The sequence below is a fragment of the Capsicum annuum genome, unplaced genomic scaffold (assembly GCF_002878395.1).
Source record: "Capsicum annuum cultivar UCD-10X-F1 unplaced genomic scaffold, UCD10Xv1.1 ctg5038, whole genome shotgun sequence".
NCBI lineage: Eukaryota > Viridiplantae > Streptophyta > Magnoliopsida > Solanales > Solanaceae > Capsicum > Capsicum annuum.
Window position 1 is genome coordinate 2,121,555 of NW_025858245.1, and position 21,953 is coordinate 2,143,507.

The window sequence follows — 21,953 nt, forward strand, 5'->3', positions numbered from 1 at the left end:
TGCACATAATAGATTAGTCAGATAAATCAATATCAAACAAATCAATTTTGTCTCTAATTTCTTCATAATTAAAGACAACAAAATCATCTTCACTTATTGAATGTATGATTTTTTCAAGAAGAAGTATATGCATATCTGCGTTCAAAGGGATTGCCTTTATAATAGTGATTATCATTTTTTCAGAGAAGAAATGAGTGTGAAAATTTATTTTTCACTTTTCACTGGATAAGAAATCAGGCAGAGAATTATCAATTCCTTTTTTATATTAAATTTCAAAATAAAAAGAGGGTTAATTGAGCTTGCCACCTTGCGAATATTCATTTTGAAGCTTAATGTTTAAAATCTTTTTCAAACATATACTTCACCAATTGAGCATCAGTTTTAATAAAAAAAATTTGATCATATAAATGATCCTGAAATTTAAGAATGCATTTAACAATGGTTAACATTTCATGTGCAACTGTTGCATACTTCTTTTGACTATCAGTCCATTTCCCGAAATGAAATCATATCAATTCTTCAAAATTATTATGGGGATTAACTTGTTTAAGTATTACCCCATAACCAACATTAGAGGAATAAGTTTCAATAATTTTTAGCCAAGCAGGGTTAGCTAAAGTAAAGAAAGGCAAAAATTTTACACGTTGCTTAATGCGTTTTACAAGGTTTGTATGACTATCAGTCTAGGACCTTGAAAACCCTTTTTTAATCTATCATATAAGGGAGTTAAATCTCTTGAAAAATTCTCATAAAATGGGGATATATAATTCAAACTCCCTAAGAATCTTTGTAATTGGGTTTTATCAGTGATAACATCAGGAAATTTATCAGCAAAATCAATAGAACGCTGAATAGGGACTATCTTTCCTCGACAAATATTGTGAGCTAAAAATTGAATAATTGTCTGGAATAAACACATTTTTGGTTTAGATATCACCAAACTATTTTGTATCAAAATCTTTTTAAACATATCAAGATATTTAAAAGGTAATTCTAATAGTTTTGAAACACCAGAATATCACCAATATAAACAATAATGAAATCCATATATGGATTAAAAATGTCATTAATTATTTTCTGGAATTCAGAAGGAGCATTTTTTAAATTCAAAAGGCATCACATTCCATTCAAATTGACCGAATGGGACATTGAAAGCAGTTCTATAAGTGTGCTCTCTAAATATCTGAATTTGCCAATAACCAGATTTTAAATCAAATTTAGAAAATATATTGGCATCAAATAATCTGGACAATAATTTTTTTCTTTTGGAATAGGGTATCTAATCCATTTCAAATATTTATTAAGAGGTTTATAATTAATTACTAACCTCGGTATACCACGTTCTTTTTCAGCAGCATTATTCACATAAAATGTAGCACAAGATCATGATGATTTAGAATGTTTTATTAGACCCTTTTGTAAGAGATTATCAATCTCTTTTTTGCAGAATTCGACTAACTTTGCATTCATTTGGCAGGGTCTCGATTTTGTTGGGATTTTGTCCTCGCAGAAATCATCTTCATATGGAAGAGTTACAATATGTTGTTTACGATTTTAAAAAGTATTGGGGTGATCAACACATATATCAACAATCATTTGTTCGGAGTTCATTTTTATTTTCTCCTATACCTTAGTAGATTTTATGGTATCACCAATATTCATGCTAAACATTTCAAGTTGTAAAAAGTTCACATATTTTTTCTTCCTATCAATTAAAGCATTTATATCCCTAGTTACTGGATCTGTAATAAAAGGGTAAGATAGTTTTTTATTTTTATAAGTAGCAGTAAATCCTTTAGTATCAATATGAGTATAAGGAGAAATTGCATTTATAAAAGGAGTTCCAAGTATAATTGGGGGATATAATTAATCTTTTACCGAAAAAAAGAAATGCGGAATGCAAACCTTATTTTGGCAAATATATAAATTAGGAAGTTTATAATTAATATCAAGAGAATGACCAGATGCAGACTTAACAATATGTGTAGTCTTATGAAAATATCTGGTTGGAATCAAACCTTCTTAAATGCAACTAACATCAGCACCACTATCAATCATGGCAACATTAGTCACAGACAAATCATTATCAATTAATATTGTAATTTATACACCCTTTATGAGCTATAACAATTTGCATCATGCCTAAAAAATAATTATTTTTTGCATCGAAGTTTTTGACAATATCGTCATCTTCTTCTATATCAGACATTTTTCCTTCCCTTTAGAACTGGAAGACACATCATTGTGAGAAATATCTTTCTCAAATTTTGTAATCCTGTGATCACAAATCATTTGATTTTGCTTCAGAGATATAATCTCTTTTTTTAGGTTTTCAACCTCAATTTTTAAATCATTGAAAGATGTATATTTCTGGATAATTGACTTATAGCAAGACGTCTATTAACCTCAGCTAAATAATAAGGAAAGTAATAATCATTATCAGTGCTTTGAAAAGTGTGAGTGCTACCAGCAATTTTAGAAGTACTAGGGGTGCTATTAGATTCTTTAGTAGTATTTCATGAAGTTTTTCATCGCAAACTTGTTTTAATAACTCAAGAACGCTATCAGCAATGAGGGTTTGAACATTCAAATCTAAATCTTCAAACTATGATTGCAATTTATAAAAGTTTCATCAAAAACACAATTATCACCATTGCAGTCAGTACAAATATTAACATGATCACTATCAGATGAATTAGGCAATTCAACATCATTTTCAGATTCAGAATCATAATTATAATCAGACTCAATAGTCAGAGATTGTGACATTCTAAAAATAGCTTTCCGTACTCGGTATGGTCACTTTGAATTCTTAGTTATGTCCTTTGGTCTTACCAATGCCCCAACAGCTTTCATGGACTTGATGAACCATGTGCTCAAGGAGTACTTGGACATGTTCGTCATAGTCTTCATAGATGATATTCTAGTCTATTCTCGCAGTGAGTATGATCATGCAGACCATTTCAAAATAGTATTTTAGACTCTCAAAAATCATCAGTTGTTCATCAAATTCAGTAAGTGCGAATTTTAGCTAAGGTCAGTAGCATTCCTTTGTAATATTATTTTCGGTGATGGCACCAGACCTATCTCTCCATTAGATATCAGGAGTTTCTTGGGTTTGGCTGGCTATTACAGATGGTTTGTCGTGGGATTTTCTTCTATTGAGTCTCCTATATCCAGATTGACTCTAAAGAAAATCAAGTTTCAGTGGTCAGATCCTTGCGAGAAGAGTTTTCAAGAGTTGAATACTCGACTCACCTCAGCTCTAGTTTTAGCTCATCCAGATAATTCTAATGGGTTCGTAGTGTATTGTGATGCATCCAGAGTAGGTTTGGGTTGTGTCCTCATGCAGCATGGTAAGGTCATAGCCTATGTCTCTAGACAGCTTAAACCCCATGAGAAGAATTATCCAACTCATGATCTTGAGTTAGAAGGTGTAGTTTTTGCCTTGAAGATTTAGAGGAATTATCTATACGGGGTTCATGTAGATGTGTTCACAGATCATAAGATCCTTTAGTATGTTTTTTCTCAGAAATATCTCAATCTTCATCAGAAAAGGTGGTTAGAGCTCTTAAAAGATTATGACATGAGTGTCCTTTATCATCTGAGCAAAGCCAATGTAGTGGCCGATGCTCTCAGTAGATTGTCTATAGGTACTATTGCTTATGTTGAGGACAGTAAGAAGAAGCTAGCTTAGGAAGTCCATCAGCTTGCTAGACTAGGCGTTCACTTAGTCGATCAGAGAAGGGTGACATATGGGTTCAGAGTAGTTTAGAATCATCTCTAGTTTTTGAGGTTAAAGAAAAGCAAGATAGAGATCCCAACCTTTTCAAGTTAAAAAAGTCAGTCAAAGATCAGAAAGTAGAGGTTTTCTCCCAAGAGGGAGATGGTGTTCTGCATTGTTAGGGTCGTTTAAGTGTTCCAGGTGTAGATGAATTGAGGCAGCGAATTCTTGCAGAAATGCATGGTGCGCGCTACTCTATTCATCCAAGGGCCACAAAGATGTACCGCGACTTACGAGAAATCTATTGGTAGAGTAGGATGAAGAGAAATATTGTAGAGTTTGTGGCTAAGTGCTCTACATGTCAGCAGTTAAGATAGAGGATCAGAAGCCTAGTGGGTCCATGAAGGAGTTTATTATTCCTACTTGGAAGTGGGAAGAAGTTAATATGGACTTTTTGATGGGTTTACCTCGTACTCGTCATCAGCATGATTCAATTTGGGTCATTGTAGAAAGGATGACCAAATCAGCTCATTTTCTTCCAATCCATACCTCTTATTCAATCGAGGATTATGCCAAACTCTACATAAGAGAGTTGGTCAGATTGCACGGTGTTTCGTTATCTATTATCTCAGACAGAGATACCTAGTTCACTTCTTATATCTAGAAAACATTCTAAAAGTGTCTTGGTACCCAAGTTCATCTCAGTACTGCCTTTCATCCTCAGACAAATAGTTAAGCAGAAAGGACCATTCAGACATTAGAAGATATGCTAAGGGTGTGTGCAATTGATTTCAAGGGTAGCTGGGATGACCACTTGCCCTTGATTGAGTTTGCATAAAACAATAGCTATCATTCTAGTATTAAGATGGCTCCATTAGAAACTCTCTATAGTAGGAGGTAAAGATCTCCAATAGTTTAGTTTGAAGTTAGTGAAGCCTCAGTCATAGGGCCTAACTTAGTAGTCGATGCCTTAGAGAAAGTCCAGTTGATCAGAGAAAGACTACAGGCTGCTCAGATCCGATAGAAGTCTTATGCAGATGTGCGAAGAAAGGATCTCAAGTTTGAGATTGGTGATTATGTCTATCTAAAGATCTCTCCCATAAGGGGAGTGAAGAGGTTCGGTAAGAAGGAAAAGCTCAGTCCTCGATATGTCGATCCTTTCAAGATTCTCAGTCGATTTGGCAAGGTAGATTATGAGCTCGAATTGCCTTCAGATCTAGCCTTAGTTCATCCAGTTTTCTATGTCTTTTTTCTCAAGAAATGTATAGGTAAACCAGCAGTCGTAGTCCCAATTCAGAGCATAGATGTTCAGAACAACCTCTCTTATGAAGAGATTCTAGTCAAAATTTTTGACTTCTAGACTCGCAGACTGAGGAACAAAGAAATCCCTCTAGTCAAAGATCTTTGGCGAAATCAGTCCATTGAGGGAGCTACTTGGGAAGCAAAAGAAGACATGCGTACCAAGTATTCTCACCTCTTCTCCGCCAACTCAGATCAAGCTTAAGGTAACAGTTTTCCTTAAGCTTTTTCAATTTCATGTTCAGAATTCCAGTATAAGCTTGGTATTAGTACCATTGCATAGTCAGTCATGCATTTATGTATCAGTTTAGTCATGTATTCATGAATCAGATATGCATGTTCAGTTTGATGAGAAACTTATCTTATCAGTAATTCAGTCTTGTAGTCATAAATAAGTTACGCATGAATCAGATATGTATGTTCAGTATGATATATATTCAGTTTATCAGTCATGTTAGTCATGGAGTCATGTTTCAGTCATCCATATTCAGTATGTACGTCAGTTTATCTTCTCCCCTCTCACTCAGTCTTATTCGAGGATGAATGTTCTCAAAGGGGAGATATTGTAATACCCCATACTTCTACCTAGCTTAAAATCATCCCAAGTATGTTAGAAACTTACTTTGAAAGATGAATCCACTATTATATACATGGAATTTTTAAGATTTTCACTTTTTTCATGTGAAAAATTGAATTAGCTTTTCAATGTTACCAATTTCATTCAAATATGGTATTATGGTAGAAAGTTATGGCCATTTTATAGAAAGTAGTCAAAACTACCCGGGTGTGACGATGAGGGCCGATGGACTGTCAAGTTAGCGATGGACCATCGCCTAAACCGTCATAGCGGAGGCAGTGAGACCATCTTCTACCTACGGGTGATGGCTCAAGCCGACGGACCATTGAGCTAGCGATGGACCATCCGCCAAACCATCATAGCAGAGGCAATGAACCCCTATTCTGCTTAGGTGCGACGCTCAGGACCGACGGACTGTCGACCCAGCGATGGACCATCGCATCCACCACGTATAGTTCATTCAGTTATTTTAAAGTCATTTTTAAAAAGGTAATTGGGTCTTTTTCCACTCGTTTTAACCCCTAATAATATCAGATCAAGGCTTATAAGTTCATTATCCATCTATAATATCATATTAGGGTTTTCTCTCAAAGATAATCCCTAAGAACAAGATTCAGATCATTCTTCAAGAAACTAAGAGATTCCAAGTTCTTCAAGTTCAAGAACTTCAAGAAACTCACAACCCAAGTATGTTATGTGTTGATTCATGGGTCCCTTTCACCTATGAAGCTCAAGAATCTCTTTTCAAAATCCAAGATTTGTGTATTTATGAATGGTCATGATTTAAATTGAATTGAAATTCATATTCATGATGTTGTGGGGTTTTGATTCATGTTTGAAATTACATATTCCAATGATTGACCCTAGAATGTGGTGATTTGCATCATAATCATGATAAACCCTTAAATTTACACGTTTATTGATACATCCATGATTATTAGATGTGTTGATGATGGTATAACCAAAGCATGCTCCCCATGTGTTCGATTAAATGCCTATGTGAAAGAAAAGTGCCATAATAGTTTGATAATATGAAATCCTAATTTATGTACAAGTTTATACATGTCTAGTGTTTGATGAAATGTCTTAGTCAATGAATTATTGATTTATGTGTAGCCATTATGGTGCTTTAGAACTTGTACTTCATGAAATCTCCAACTTATTATATTATGGATTGTTGATGTTAGTCATGTATTCAAGAAAGTCATGCTTTGTCAGTTTCTTCCCATCGAGTCTTGTGGGTACTTGTATCCAAAAATTTAGTTGTGTGCCTAGAATTAGTGTCATGTTTTCAGGATACTCCCAATCAAGCCATGATCCATAGAATTCAGTCAGTCTCATGACTCAGGAAAACTTAGTAATCTCAGTAGTATTCTGTTAGTCAACGAAACTCAGTTAACTCAGTCTAGTCAGTTAAGTTAATCATGTTCAGTGTCTATTCAGATGGGAGTAAAAATTAGCACCGAGCGAACCCAAGGATGGGAACCCACCTGTTATATAAGGGTGTGATTCTTATAAGCAATCCTTTCATTCCAGAACTACGTAGCCAGCGTAGGTTGAGACATAATAGCCTATTATATGAGGGTAGATAAGGTGGCTTAACCTATTATATGAGGGTTCCCACCGTTCTTACTAGAGTCATCTATTATATGAGGGTTACTCACAGATTGTCCTTACCAGTGAAATGGTAATGACACCCTTCTAATTGGGGTTACATATTAGACCCCAAATCAACTATATTACGTTATTTAGGGCATGTCGGTTAGATAACTACTTCTCACAGTTTCAGCTATAGAATCAGGATTGTAAGATACAATCATTCAGTCTCAGTAAAAAACTCAGATAGTTCTTCAGATTTCAGGACTGTTTGATACAGTCAACTAATAATGCTCAAACTACACCTCTCTTACGAGAGAGTAAGCGGTCGTTGTCAAATATATAACCCAACAAGGTTGGGGTCGAATGCCACATGGAATATAGTGTTAATTAAGTTGTGTGCAGATTAGTTGACTTTTAATCGCTCATTTCCATAAAATAAATAGGGGATTTGATTCAGTTCACAAATTAATGATTTCAGTTTAATAAGATGAAATATGTGTAGTAGTATTCAAATTCAGAGAAATAGCAAGCTAGGGTTATGTCCACCTTATAGTTTTCAATACTTTCTAACTATAGGCGTTACGAATTCATACATGCATCTTGTTTACAGAGAAACGTATTGTATTTAATAACATAATCCTAGTATTTCTCAACCATCAAGTATTAATTCACTTTAGTTCTCTCGAATCAAAATCGTTTACCAGAAACAATACGAAATCTCCAAGTAGTTAATCCTTCTAAGGCATTAACTTATGAAATAGGGGTTGGTAATCCTATTTTCTTGTCACTACTCTCTTTTCCAAACAACAACCTTTCTTTCGAACAAGTTGTGTTTTAAGGCATATCTTCTATGTTTGCAACCACGAGAATTCAAGATAAATGAAGAGAGTATGATATAAATAAGTCAATGCATAATGAATTCAAAACCCAAAGGAATAGATTGTATGCTACAAGGCTTCCATAACCCTAACTAATAAACTTAGATACTCATGAATAAAAAGAAAATCATCATAAATATATTCATCATACCAAAAACTAGAAGACGATCTTGGTGTGCGAATACTAAGAGCAAGAGCAAAAAACGTTTCTCTCTCTCTCTCTCAAGCTAAGCCGCCCTTCTCTGCTCTCTCCCCCTAAGCTGCTATTCTCCTCTCTCTAAATAATACAGAATAATTGAAGTCTCAATAAAAATTCAGCATTAAGCCTTTTAATAATCTTTTCTCTCATAATTTCCTTCTAGGTCCCTGAACTAATTATAAATGACAAACTGGTCTTGGACATAGTTTCTAGGCACCACATTTGGTCCAGATTGTAGTTTCTAGGCGCCACATTTGGTCCAGGTTGCTAATCTCTCTTGTGTCATATGCCATACGCATTCCATAGTCCCATAGTGTCTTCATCTACCTCATTAATACCTGAAATCATGCTAATCACATCGGTTAGCTCAATTACATAGAAGTAGAGTAAAAACATAAGAAACTAGGCACTTTGTTCTCTAAACATAGATAAAATATGGATAAATTATGGTGCTTAGGCGTATAAATACACCCAAGATCATCAACTCAGAATAGTATGGAACTCAACTAGTTCCATCAGAATCTAGACTGTCAGATACAGTCGCTCAGTATCAATATCTCATGTTATCAATACTCAGACTCAGTAATCATGTTATCACGAACTTAGTTATAGTTACTATGTATTCATGCATGTATTCTCACGTTCATGTTATCCAGTCAGTTAGTATAGTTCATGCATGTGAACCCTTTACATTCAGCCTACCTCACATGCATACCAATACATTCAAACGTGCTAATGCATTTGCGTTATGGTGTTTTATACCATAGGTTCAGAAGCACAAGCTCCAGAACATCAATAGCATTCCAGTCTCAGCATTCATCGTTAGCAGTGAGTCCTTATCCTTCGAGGACATGGCCATTACTTTATTATCTTATTAATTAATTTATTTTAGTAGTTGGAGTTAGTTGGGGACATGTCCCATCAACTCCTTATTCAGACAGTTTAGAGGCTTTCTGACTAGCATGTTTAGACAGTTATTTTAGTTTTCATACCCCATCTAGATGTTATGTTTTATCAGTGATGTTACAGCTTTGAACCTTATGGCCTTTTAGCCTTTATTTCTGTATTTATATAGTATATTATACAGTATACAGGTACAGATATTAGTCATGGGTTAGCTTGTGGTCCTTCGAGGTCATGAGCACTGTGTAGCATTTTGGGGTGTTACAAAGACCATTTAAGAGTGTTTGAGTATTTTCATATTGATTGGTAAATCTACCTCCAAAATGGTCAATAGTGGTAAGCATAATAGTATAAATAACATCTTCTCTATTAACAGGTAATGCTCTTCCTAGTTATCAACACCTTGGGTGGAATTCCTAGCTTCGAATATAGCATTTTTTTTATCACTATCTAAGAAATTATCCCACCAGCCATGAAGTTGGCTAGTAAAACCATCAACAATCATTTTACAAATAGTTGCATCTATACATATTTCACAATTCTCGACAGATATTGTAGTTTTTGCTATAGTAGAATACATTAACATTCGATGAACAAGGACAAATAATTATCTTTCAGATAAGCCATCCAAGTTATATTCATAAATTTCATCTCCGCTATACGACATATTAGTCTGATTCCAATCTCTTTTCTCTATTTTTTCCTCTATCAGAACATCTTGAGGAGTTAGACGCTGATAATAGTTATAAGTCATACGGGGTAGATCAGCATTATTTAAGACTTCATACCTATATCAAAGACTTCAGATCGATTATATAATTACTATAAAAGTTCCTAGGCTATGATACCATTTAAAAGGATCGGACAGGCGGGCGATAATCCGCCATGCCAACCAGACCTATTAACTAATATCGGGAAGCCTGGTCAAAAAACCAATTGAGGCACCAACAGAAATATAAAAGAATTTCAAATAGCTTAATGACTGCATGAAAAAATTCTTTTACTCGAACAAGGAACCTTTCAGAGGATTAATACATACTTAGAATGAGCCCATGTGTCTAGCGATTCTAACCGTGAAGAGAGACGCCCTTTTCTTCATTATCACGGGCTTAAGTCACGACTTGCTAGACGTAGTCAATAAGACAAAGCCACCATAAGAAGTACTAATTTTGAATGTACCAACCATTTCGGACCCAAGTCAAGAAACTATAGAAAAATTCCTTCATATTTTGATAGAGTCTGGATCTTTCATAGTTACTAAGTAAGAGAAGTTAGATCTCTAGCATAGATATGAAAAGTTTTAGCCGGACATAGTCACGGCTGGAGGGGGGAAAAAAGTATTAAAGTATGTCTAAATTAAAGAAGTAAATACCTTAAGACAGGCTGGATGCAAGACCAAAATAGTGAACAACGACGACTATCACCCCTTTTATTTAAACCTTGAACTATGTTACACAAGTGATAGGAGAGAGTAAACTATGCTTAGAGAGAGAAAATAAAGAAAATGAAAATTTTTATTCTGACCTTCCCTAATAAATGAAGGTCCTATATATGGAAAAGAAAAAGCAAAAGGAATCTATGCACGGTACTTATGGGTCCCACGTTTGGGTCCCTATGCATAGTGGATCTACTATGTAAATAGTAAAAAGGGTCCCACATTTGGGTCCCATACATCATGAAAGTTTTTTTCAGATAGACTTCTTTCCAAACATCTTGTCTTTTTTCTTCTTTAGTTCGTGGAGAAATTCCTCCATTCTGGCTATGGCTTCCACATTCAGGATATCTCCTGAATTAATTGGCTGGGAGCCGTGAACATCTTCCACAATATCATCGCTGGTGATGCTCTTCATAGAAGTATCTGAATGTTGTTCGACAGTTTTCATCAATTTTTTTCAAACTTCTTTCAGATATTGTTCTATCATCTCTATTCTATCTCTATCATAAACAGCGATCCTTCTGGAGATATGTTTTAAAGATTTATCCTCAATAATATTTTTTGAGGAGCATTAACATATTACTGAATTTTATTGTTTATAGTATCCATGAGTTCTTGCCCATTTAATTTTTTAGTTGTGAGATCTTTGCGCATCAGCTTATCCCAGAAGTTATTATAAAATACCCTATAAATACAAGGTATTTGCTCTTTAGTAAATACAAATTCAATATTCCATTTGTGAATCCATGGAATGAAGAATTCAATATAGAAGTACATCTGGTCAATCTTGTCTAAATTGTATACATGATCTGAGTGGTATAACTCAGTCAGAAATAGGGACGCCTTTGTCCATATTTTGTATAGTTTTAGAAATATATCCGATAATATTTGAACAGTTGAGCCATGATATGCCCACCAATTAATAAACTAGTTAGGGATTGGTTCATCGAATATCTTCGCACAAATCTTTATGAACGATGTATGTTTATGCTTATTATTATTGTAATATAATATATTGGTGAAGGCCTGAATATAGTTCCAATATGTAAAATTTATTTTGGAACCTTTCAGCAACATCTGCCTTTCTGTCATAGAGGTTGTACCCCAATATCTAAGGGTAATGATCTTTTTTATAATAATTTTTGAGAACCCATGCATATCTGGTTCTCCATCATAAGCCTGGAAATGTTCAATCTCTGCACTTCCCGTGGATAATAGAATTGTTTCATAATATGTTTGATCTTATAAGACTTCCCTACAAAATAGAGGTTAGTAATCAAATATTTGTGGAGTATTTTCCACGGATCATTTTGTCTCTGAATTTTAGAGTTTTCAACAAGAACTATTAGCTCTCTATTATCAAGTTGTTCATATGGTTTGCTATCAGCATTTTCATTTACAATGTTAGAAAGCGTGTCTGCTTGCTCTGTAGTTAAATATGACTGCAATTGTCCATATAATGGATGATCCTTCGGAATATCTTCTAGATGGATCGATTGTGAAGAAGATTCGTCTATCTGCGGAATCTTGGAATTTTTCAAACTCATATTTCCCCTTCATATCACTGGGGTATTTGATGATGAAGTATATGATGCCTGAGGCTGTGATGATGAGGGGGCGTATCTTCCCCTAGAAGAGGAGTATCTTCCTCTGCCTCTACCTTTTCCTCTGGCCATTCACCAGGATGGATCTGTAGTCATGCTGCAAATAATAGATTAGTCAGATAAATCAATATCAAACCAATCAATTTCGTCTCTAATTTCTTCATAATTAAAGACAACAAATTTATCTTCAATTATTGAATGTATGATTTTTTTCAAGAATAAGCATATACATATCTGCGTTTAAAGGGATTGCCTTTATAATAGTAATTATCATTTTTTCTAAGAGGAAATGAGTGTAAAAATTCATTTTTCACTTAAGTATTCTCTGGATAAGAAATCAGGCAGGGAATTATCAATTTCTTTTTTATATTGTATTTCAAAATCAAAAGGGATAATTGAGCTTGTCACCTTGCGAATATTATTTTTGGAGCATCATGTTTAAAATCTTTGTCAAACATATACTTCACCGATTGAGCATCAGTTTTAATAAAAAAAAATATGATTATCTAAATCTTCCTGAAACTTAAGAATGCATTTAACAATGGTTAACATTTCATGTATAGCTGTTGCATACTTCTTTTGGCATCAAATAATCTGAACAATAAATCTTTTTTATTTGGAATAGGGTATTTAATCCATTTCAAACATTTATTAAGAGGTTTATAATTAATCACTAACCTCGTCATACCACGTTCTTTTTCAGCAGCATTAGTCACATAAAATGTAGTGCAAGACCATGGAGATTTAGAATATTTTATTAAACCCTTTTGTAAGAGATTATTAATCTCTTTTTTGCAGAATTCGACTAACACTGCATTCATTTGGCAGGGTCTTGATTTCATTGGGATCTTGTCCTCGCAGAAATCGTCTTCATATAGAAGAGTTACAATATGCTATTTACGATTTCAAAAAGCATTGGGGTGATCAACACATATATCAACAATCATTGGTTCGGATAACATATTTATTTTCTCCTGTACCTTAGCAGATTTCATGATATCACCAATATTTATGCTAAACATTTCAAGATGGAAAAGTTCACATGTTTTTGCTTCATATCAATTAAAGCATTTATATCCCAAGTTACTGGATCTGTAACAAAAGGGTAAGGTATTTCAATATTTTTATAAGTGGCAGTAAATCCTTTAGCATCACTATGAGTATAAGGATAAATTGCATTTATAAAAAGGGTGCCAAGTATAATTGGGGGATATAATTGATTTTTTACCAAAAAGAAGAAATGCGGAATGCAAACCTTATTTTGGCAAATATATGCATTAGGAATTTTATAATTAATATCAAGAGAATGACCAGATGCAGACTTAATAATGTGTAATCTTATAGAAATATCTGGTTGGAATCAAACCCTCTTGAATGCAACTAACATCAGCACCACTATCAATCATGGCAACATTAGTAACAAAGAAATAATAATAATAATAATAATAATAATAATAATAATAATAATAATAATGGAAAAAGGGTCAAATATGCCCCCGAACTTTGCAAAAAGGTCCAAATATGCCCTCTGTTATAAGTTTGATCCAAATATGCCCTCATTGTTAAAGATTAGGAGCAAATATATTTGTAGGTCCTTTTTTCTTTTTTTATTTCTTTTTAATTTTTAACAACCACGTAAGTAAATAATTGCCACATCACATAAAAAAAAATCCACCCAACTCTTTTATATCCTGACCCAACCCAAGATCCGACCTAAAACCCTTTTTTAACTTCTGTAATACCCTAACCCATTAATAGAGAACCTGATGAGGCAAGAAAAAAAGGGTGAATGGTCACAGTCTAGAAAGGGCACTCAAATGACATGTAGTAATTGTGGTGAACTAAATCACAATGCAAAAGGTTGTTACAAGGTGAGCTACAAAATACTTATTTACAACATATTTTTAATTCTTATGTGATTAACAACATAATTATTGACAATATTTTTGTAGGACAAGTTAGCTAAAAATGCATCAAAGAAAGGAAAAAGGCCAATGATTGGAAGCAATTCATAGTCAAAAATAGTAGGAGAGGAAGATGATCTTGAACAAATACAAGCTGCAACATAAGATTTTGAACCATATGGTCCCGATGTTGGAAATGAAGAAAATCCTTCCCTAAGACAAATGGTATATCCTGAATCTGAATCTTGGGTTGAGAAGTTGATGACAAGAGGTGTTCCAATTGGTATAAGAAAAATTAGTTTTACTAGAGATCACACTGGTGTTTCAGTGCCAACTAATCTACCTTATTCTCCAATCAAGACAACCTGAAAGGGAAAAAAGGCAGTCTCTTCTGGACAATTGTAAATGGAAAAAAAAATATAGGACCAAAATGGGAGTTAAAGGCAAAGGAGTACTTACACCTGATGGTGTTTGTCTGTGATGTAGCTTAATTTCTATGTTTATTTTTGACTTAATTTTTTAATGGTTAATCATAGTTGGTTGACAAACAATATAGTTGGAAAAAAACTTTTTTTTTGTTGAATGGTATTGATGACACTATCTTTTGGTTAGTTGAATGAATGAATGGATTGTATTGCTGCTATTTTGTTGTTGTTTTATCCTAATTTTATGCTATTTTTTTTACTGTTTTTGCCCAGTTTTTTTGGCTTTTTGTGTCTAGATTTTTTTTGCCCTGTTTTGGATGGGTATATGAAGGTTTTTAATTATGGAAGATTTGATACTATGCATTCAATAAGATTTTAGACTTCGTTCTACGAGGGTGATTGAGGTCTCGAATGGGATGTTGTATGAGAAATTATTCAATTGCCAATCTTCTTCTCCCATTTTTTCTGTCTCCCTTTTTTTTGTTTGCTGATCTGGGTGTTCTGCATATGGAGAAAATATAGGGAATGGTGCTCACTTCTGCATGGCTTGGGGAATGTAATGGAAAAATGATCATATCCGTTACAAAATGTCATAACAGATTAGGATTAGCTAGCAAGGGATGATAAATTTCAAATCCTTTGATTCATCTTTTCCTTTAGAAATTCTTATCTAAGATCCTTTGTAAGTAGTATTGTCTTATTAGAAAGTTGAGAGAACTGTAACCACATTTAGGGGGAAAGTATTGTCAAGTTATATTCAGTGATCTAATGCCAAGCATAAACAACCATGCATGTGTTAGCTAATTAGCCTTTCATCCTTTCTTGCAAATTCTAGTCATGTAGTGGCTTTATATAGTTTTATACTTCCTTTTTCTACTGATATTATAGATTCTACCTTGAATATTAGTGTCTATTTAGACTATTTTCGAAAGCGAGCCTTAGAACAACGATAAAATATGAGCATCTATCTAGACCATTTTTTAGATTAATTTCATATTTCTTCGACAGAGATCAGGTTTTGGAGTACATGAAGTGGGCTAAACCTATTATACAAAGGCTTCTCGAGGTGTTGCTCGAGAGGCTAAATGTAAAACAGATTGATGAACCGATGAAGTCTGTTGTAAAGGATGTATTGATTGTTAACCTCATTCACTACCCCGTGTGCCCGAGTCCTGAGCTCGCTGTTGGTGCTGGCCATCATGCTGATGTTTCGTTAATCACTATGCTACTACAAGATGATATTGTTGGCCTTTACGTTCGAGAACCCAAAGGCGAAGGTTGGATTCATGTGCCACCAGTCAAAGGGGCGCTCGTTATCAATATAGGAGATGTACTTTAGATCATGAGCAACGATAGGTACAAGAGCGTCGAGCATCATGTGATTGTAAGTGCCAGTAAGAACAGAGTCTCAGTGCCAATATTTGTGAATCCAGCACCTGATGCAGTTTTTGGTCCTTTGAAACAAGTGTTGGAAAATGGAGAGAAACCATTGCATAAACAAGTTGTTTACTCAGATTATTTCAATTATTTTTTCAGTAAAGGTCATGAGGGCAAGAAAACAATTGAATTTGCTAAACTATGACAAGTTTGTTGATTCTACACTCGTTTCCTCTATGTATATGGAAAGTGGAGTCATATTACATAGTAGATGGCTTAGTGTAAGTTTTTCTGGTTGTACACTACTCAAACTATTTTCTTTTTCCATATCCATTTGGGGCTTTGGACTAATTCAGATTTGCACTTCAAAAATGAGACATTCTTTTTTAAATGAACTACAAAGTAAAGTACGACAAACAAATTAAAATGAAGAGAGTAACAATCATCGAAACCTCTAAAAGGAAATAAACAGTAGTCACTTTTTCATATCAAATGGAGTGTATCAAGTTTTGATTATCGAATGCTATGCAATTCTACAATAGATTCACCCTAACAACAAAACTTAAAAACGTAAAAAAAATCGTCAGCTGAAACAAGAATGCCAAACAAATTTGACTTTGCTCTGTTATGTTGCCATGAAGTTCATCGAACAGGCGTATCATTGGCAGGCCACAGTAAAAAAAAGTCGTATGGAGATCAGTGTCGCGTTGATCACACTGCAAGCTACCTATAAAAGTAATTATTGTTTCTCTTCCTTTGCCAAGGATTCTCCTTTAGAGATTAGTGTCGTAGAAGATATGGTGAAATGGGTTAGGGTAGTACAGAAGTTTAAAAAGGGTTTTGGGTCGAATCTTGGGTAGGGTCAGGATATAAAAGATTTGGGTGGATTTTTTTATGTGATGTGGCAATTATTTACTTACGTGGCTATTATAAAAAAGAAAGAAAAGAAAAAAGGACCTGCAAATGTCCAGCTTGTCACTTAACGTCTATAGGAGAATATTTGCTCCTAATTTTTAACAGCGACGACATATTTGGACCAAACTTGTAATGGAGGACATATTTGAACCTTTTCGCAAAGTTCAGGGGCATATTTGACCCTTTTCCCTAATAATAATAATAATAATAATAGACAATGTACTTGTGAGTGTACACATTTATGTGAAAAAATAATTTAATAAATATCAATAAAATTATGTAAAATCTCATATTTGAATTAATAAACTGTAAAAAATGATACTGAAAATAATAAAATAATTTGAATATTTTTTAAATCATGAATGTGTCTTGTCAAAAATTATTTGATACCAAAATAATGTGCAAAAATATTAATATTAAAGGTTAAATAATTTTGACAAAAGTAGCAGCCTAAGAGAGCATCGGGAGGTCAAAATTGAGTGTCAACACGTACTATATACATCACATACGTACACGAGTACATTATCCAATAATATAATGCGACGTATTTCATATACATACTTTGATGAGTTATCGATTAATTTGATTAACTTACATTAATATAACTTCAACGTACAGTGTATTATTACTTCTATCATTTCAAATCAAAATATTCAGTACGTTTGGATAGATTCTGCTACTTTTTGACTGCATCATTCATTAGCAGTAATTTTTAATTATAGCACTACAAGTGGCCGCTTTTCAAAAATATTTTTAATTATATTTTTAAATAAAACCAACCACAAGTGGTCGATTTTTTATTTTTTTTTTAATTCCAAAATCGACCACTTGTGGTCGCTTTAATAAAATATTTTAAATTTAATTTTTAAAATAAACCGACCATAAGAGGTCGCTTTTTAAAAATAGTTTTAAATTATACTTTTTAAATAAAATCGGCCAAAAGTCGTCAGTTTTTTTAAATTTTTTTTTTTATTTTTTAATTCCAAACCGACCACTTGTGGTCGCTTTTATAAAAATATTTTAAATTTAATTTTAAAATAAAACCGATTAAAAGTGGTCGCTTTTTAAAAATATTTTTTAAATAAAACCAACTATAAGCGGTCTGTTTTTTAAAATTATTTTTTTAATTTCAAAATCAACCACAAGTGGTCGCATTTTTTTAATTATTTTTTTAAATAAATAATAATTAATATAAAAATTATTGAAATGATTATTTTGGAATTTCAAAATATAAAAGCAACCACATGTGGTCTCTTTTTTTAAAAAAATAATTTAAATATAAAAAACTTGTCACATGTGGTCGGTTTTTTTGCGACCACAAGCTGTGGTCTATTTTTTGTGATCGGAAGAACTATTTTTTTTAATAGTGTAAAAAGAGGTAGGTTCATACAAGTGATACCACAACACTTGTGTCTGACAAAGTCTCCATCAAACAATACTCTCAAACTCCTAGGACTACATTATGGATGCTACCAAGTTAGAAAAAGGAGTCTCTATTTATATAGATGCTATAACTTTTTCCTACAAGAACAAGGATTATCCAAATATGAAAAATATGTTTTCCTTTTCCTAAAATAAAACTCAATTATGATACCTAAAGAAAAATACAATTATGATAAGAAAGTCAGGGCAAACAGCAACACTTGCTTACACATCGATCACAAGAAAAATAAATACAAATTCATCTATTTTCTTAGATAATATTGTTTGAAAAATTAAACATCTTTCTTGAAAATATATCTTTCATACTGAACCCACCCTAAATGTATTTTCTTCCTTTAAGTACTAGTAACTGCCAAAACTCAAGAAATTAATAAAGGAGTATAAATTAACACTCCAGTTTGTATGAAAACTTCATCGTTAAGTCAGCTTGGGAAATATTTAGGCAAAGAAAAGAGATACAATGGTTTTTTAACTAGATATGAACAGTTGGATTATCTTATAAAATTTCCTTTTCTGATGGAGGGTGTGGAAGAAGAAACTACGTGTTGATGATTTTCTAGCTTCAATGGCGATCAACATTGTTTCAAGATGTAGGTGTTGTGAACAACCTCATCAGGAAACTTTAATTCACCTTTTTCTGAATGGAGATTTTACTAAAGATATTTGGAATTTTTTTAGGAATAGCAGGAGTGCAAGGTCCTTTCATACAAGTAAATCAAGTTATTTTACTGTGGGGAAGAAAGATTGTGCACCTAAGTTGAAAACACTATATCAGGCTGCCCCAGAAGTGATATTGTGACAATTGTGGAAGAGGAGGAACAAGATAGTTCATGGAGGAACAATGCCAAGGAACAAAGTAATTTATGACATCAATCAAAATTTGTATCTTCTCGCTAAGATTAAATTTCCCTGGATCAAAGACATTCCTAGTAACTGGCCTAATTTAATTTTTTAGCTGGAAACATACGTGCAGTCGGTACAATGTAGATTTATAAACTGATATCTGTGCTTGGAGGGTACTTTTAAATGTAATATAGATGTTTCATATAAAAGTAACCCTGATCCTAGTTCAATAGCATTGTTCATTAGAGATTAGAGTTGTTATCTCAAGTATGAAAGGACAATAAAAATAACCAACAATACTAGCCTCCAAGCTGAAGTTATGGCTATTCTAGATGCCATCGAATACTGCGTGATGCATCATGTAATGTCTCTGATTATTGAAACAAATTTCCTGATAATGAAGAAAGTGATAGAAGGGGAATAAGGCAACCTTTGGGCTATCAGTATGATTGTGCAACGTATCATGGAGTGGAAGAAGAAGGGAGAAATACAAGTCTCACATGTATTGAGGGAAGGAAACCAACTGATAAACTATTTAACTAACAAGTTTATTGATTTTATAGGTACCATTCATTTTCATAATGGAGGAGATCTACAAGAAGAACACTCAATTAAGATAAAAGTCAGATGACTAATTTATGGTTGCAAGAGAATCAGACTAGACCATACCAACTGCAATCAAGTAGTAAGGAAATAGTACATTAAACAACCAGCATCAAGAATTAAAGGTCACAGCTTCAATGGAGAATTGATCAAATCAATAGACACAGATCACGATAATTTAAGTAGTCTTAAGCTTCTACAATCACAGCACATCTAGAAACTTAAAGATGCTATTGAGTAGACCTTCTAGTGGTGGTATCAATCTTATTGAAGATTCAATCCAATGAGGGAAAGCTTGATTTTATCTAAATGTTATAATAGATCTATTTAAGTTACCCAAGTTATCTGCACTCCCTACAATTGATATCAGAACCTATGTTGTTTAAAGTTACGGAAGTAGTATATATGTTGGATTTACGAAAGCTATGTTGTGTATAATAGATCTACATGAATAACAAACAAAAATTACAAAAATATAAAGAATTCAAACAAATAATATCTGAAAAACGTAAAGAATTAAAAATAAGGATAGAAAGACTACAATATAACATAGTTGTCGAAATTAGTAAAACCTCAATAAATGCACAAAAGGAAGAAATATCAAATTTAGAATCAACAACAGATAGTCTAGAATATATATATCAACATAACCTATATACATTTAAATAAAATGAACAAAGAAGAATTTATAATAGACAAAAAAACATATGAAAATCAGGAAGGATCAAAAATAAAAATAGTACTCTCTAATTTAGGAAGAAGATATAAGAAAATAGGTGAACATTTATATTTAATGTTAAAAAAAAAAAGAATTAAAATTAGAAGATAAGTTGGCAGCCATGGTAAGAATAGAAAGAGAAAACGAAGAAATAGATATGAAAAAAGAAATAGATAAAATAAAACAACAAACCACAGAAGAAATACAAAAATAGAAGAAACTAAAAATAATAGGATTGCTGAATTAGAAAAAGAACTACAAATACTAAAAGACCTCTATGAAAAAAGACAGAAAGAAAAAGAAGAAAAAGATAAAGAACAAAAATTATTAAACGAGATAAATCAAATTAAAGAAAAATTAGAAATAAAAAATAGAGAATCAGAAACCAGTGAATTAGAAATAAATACAATAGATGCTGAAGAAATAAATAATTATGATTCGGAAGGTAGTGAAACTTCTACAGAAATTCTAGAAAATATAGAAAAACTAAAAATTAATGAAAAATAAGAAGTAATTAATAAAGAAAACTTAGAAAATACAAACACAGAAATAAATACTCTTAATAAAGAAGAAGATGAAAACATAATACCTAGTACATCAGAAATAAAAAAAACTACATATTATTATAAAGATAAGTTTAAAAAATATAACCTAAAAAATGAATATAACAAATCGACACCAAGACAAATAATTAATAAAAATTATAACTTTTTAGATTTAGACTGGGTAATAGACACAAATAAAATAATACAATTATGAGCAGGATATATGTCAAAACAATTATTAGATAAAAATATAGATACAACAAATACACCAGAATATATCGAAAGGACATTAATAGGAACAGTAAAATTATGGTTTTTAAACCTAGCCGAAGCAAGTAAGAAAATATTAAGTTCTGATAATAAAACAGAAGAAACATCATCAACTACTAAAATATCACCAACAGAAATATTGAAAAGATATGAAGTAGCTATAAGAGATGAATTTAGCAGTATAATAACAGAAGAAGAAGAACAAAATAAAGAAAAAGATACGAATAGGAATTTAATGTTAAAATTAGAAATATGTAATATGTGCTATATAGATGAATATACGTGCGCATTTAAAGAATACTACTATAAGGGAACATATAATACAGAGGAAAGTAAAGAAATAATAAGATTATATTTTAGCAAATTACCTAAACCATTTAGTTCAAAAATAATAAAGAGTTGGGATGAAAAAAAAATAGTAGATACCCTAGGAGCAAGAATAAAATTTTTATAACAATGATATAGAAATTTATGTGAAAAATATAGAAAAGAAATAAAAATGGAATAAACATTAATAAGAAATTTAGAATATTACAAAGATAAAATAGCACCTCAATTTGGATGTGAAGAAAGATATTATAAGAAAAGAAAAAGACATAAGAAATATAAGAAATACAAAAAATCAAAATATAAATATAAGAAACCAAGAAAAAGATATTATGTAAAAAAAATATAAACATAAAAGACCATAT

The 21,953-nt window shown here is 32.5% G+C and overlaps 1 pseudogene; it reads left to right on the plus strand.

Annotated features, from left to right (window-relative positions):
• LOC107854731 overlaps positions 1 to 16,129 on the plus strand; it is a 30,561-nt pseudogene extending 14,432 nt beyond the window's left edge.
• The last annotated feature ends 5,824 nt before the right edge of the window (positions 16,130 to 21,953 follow it).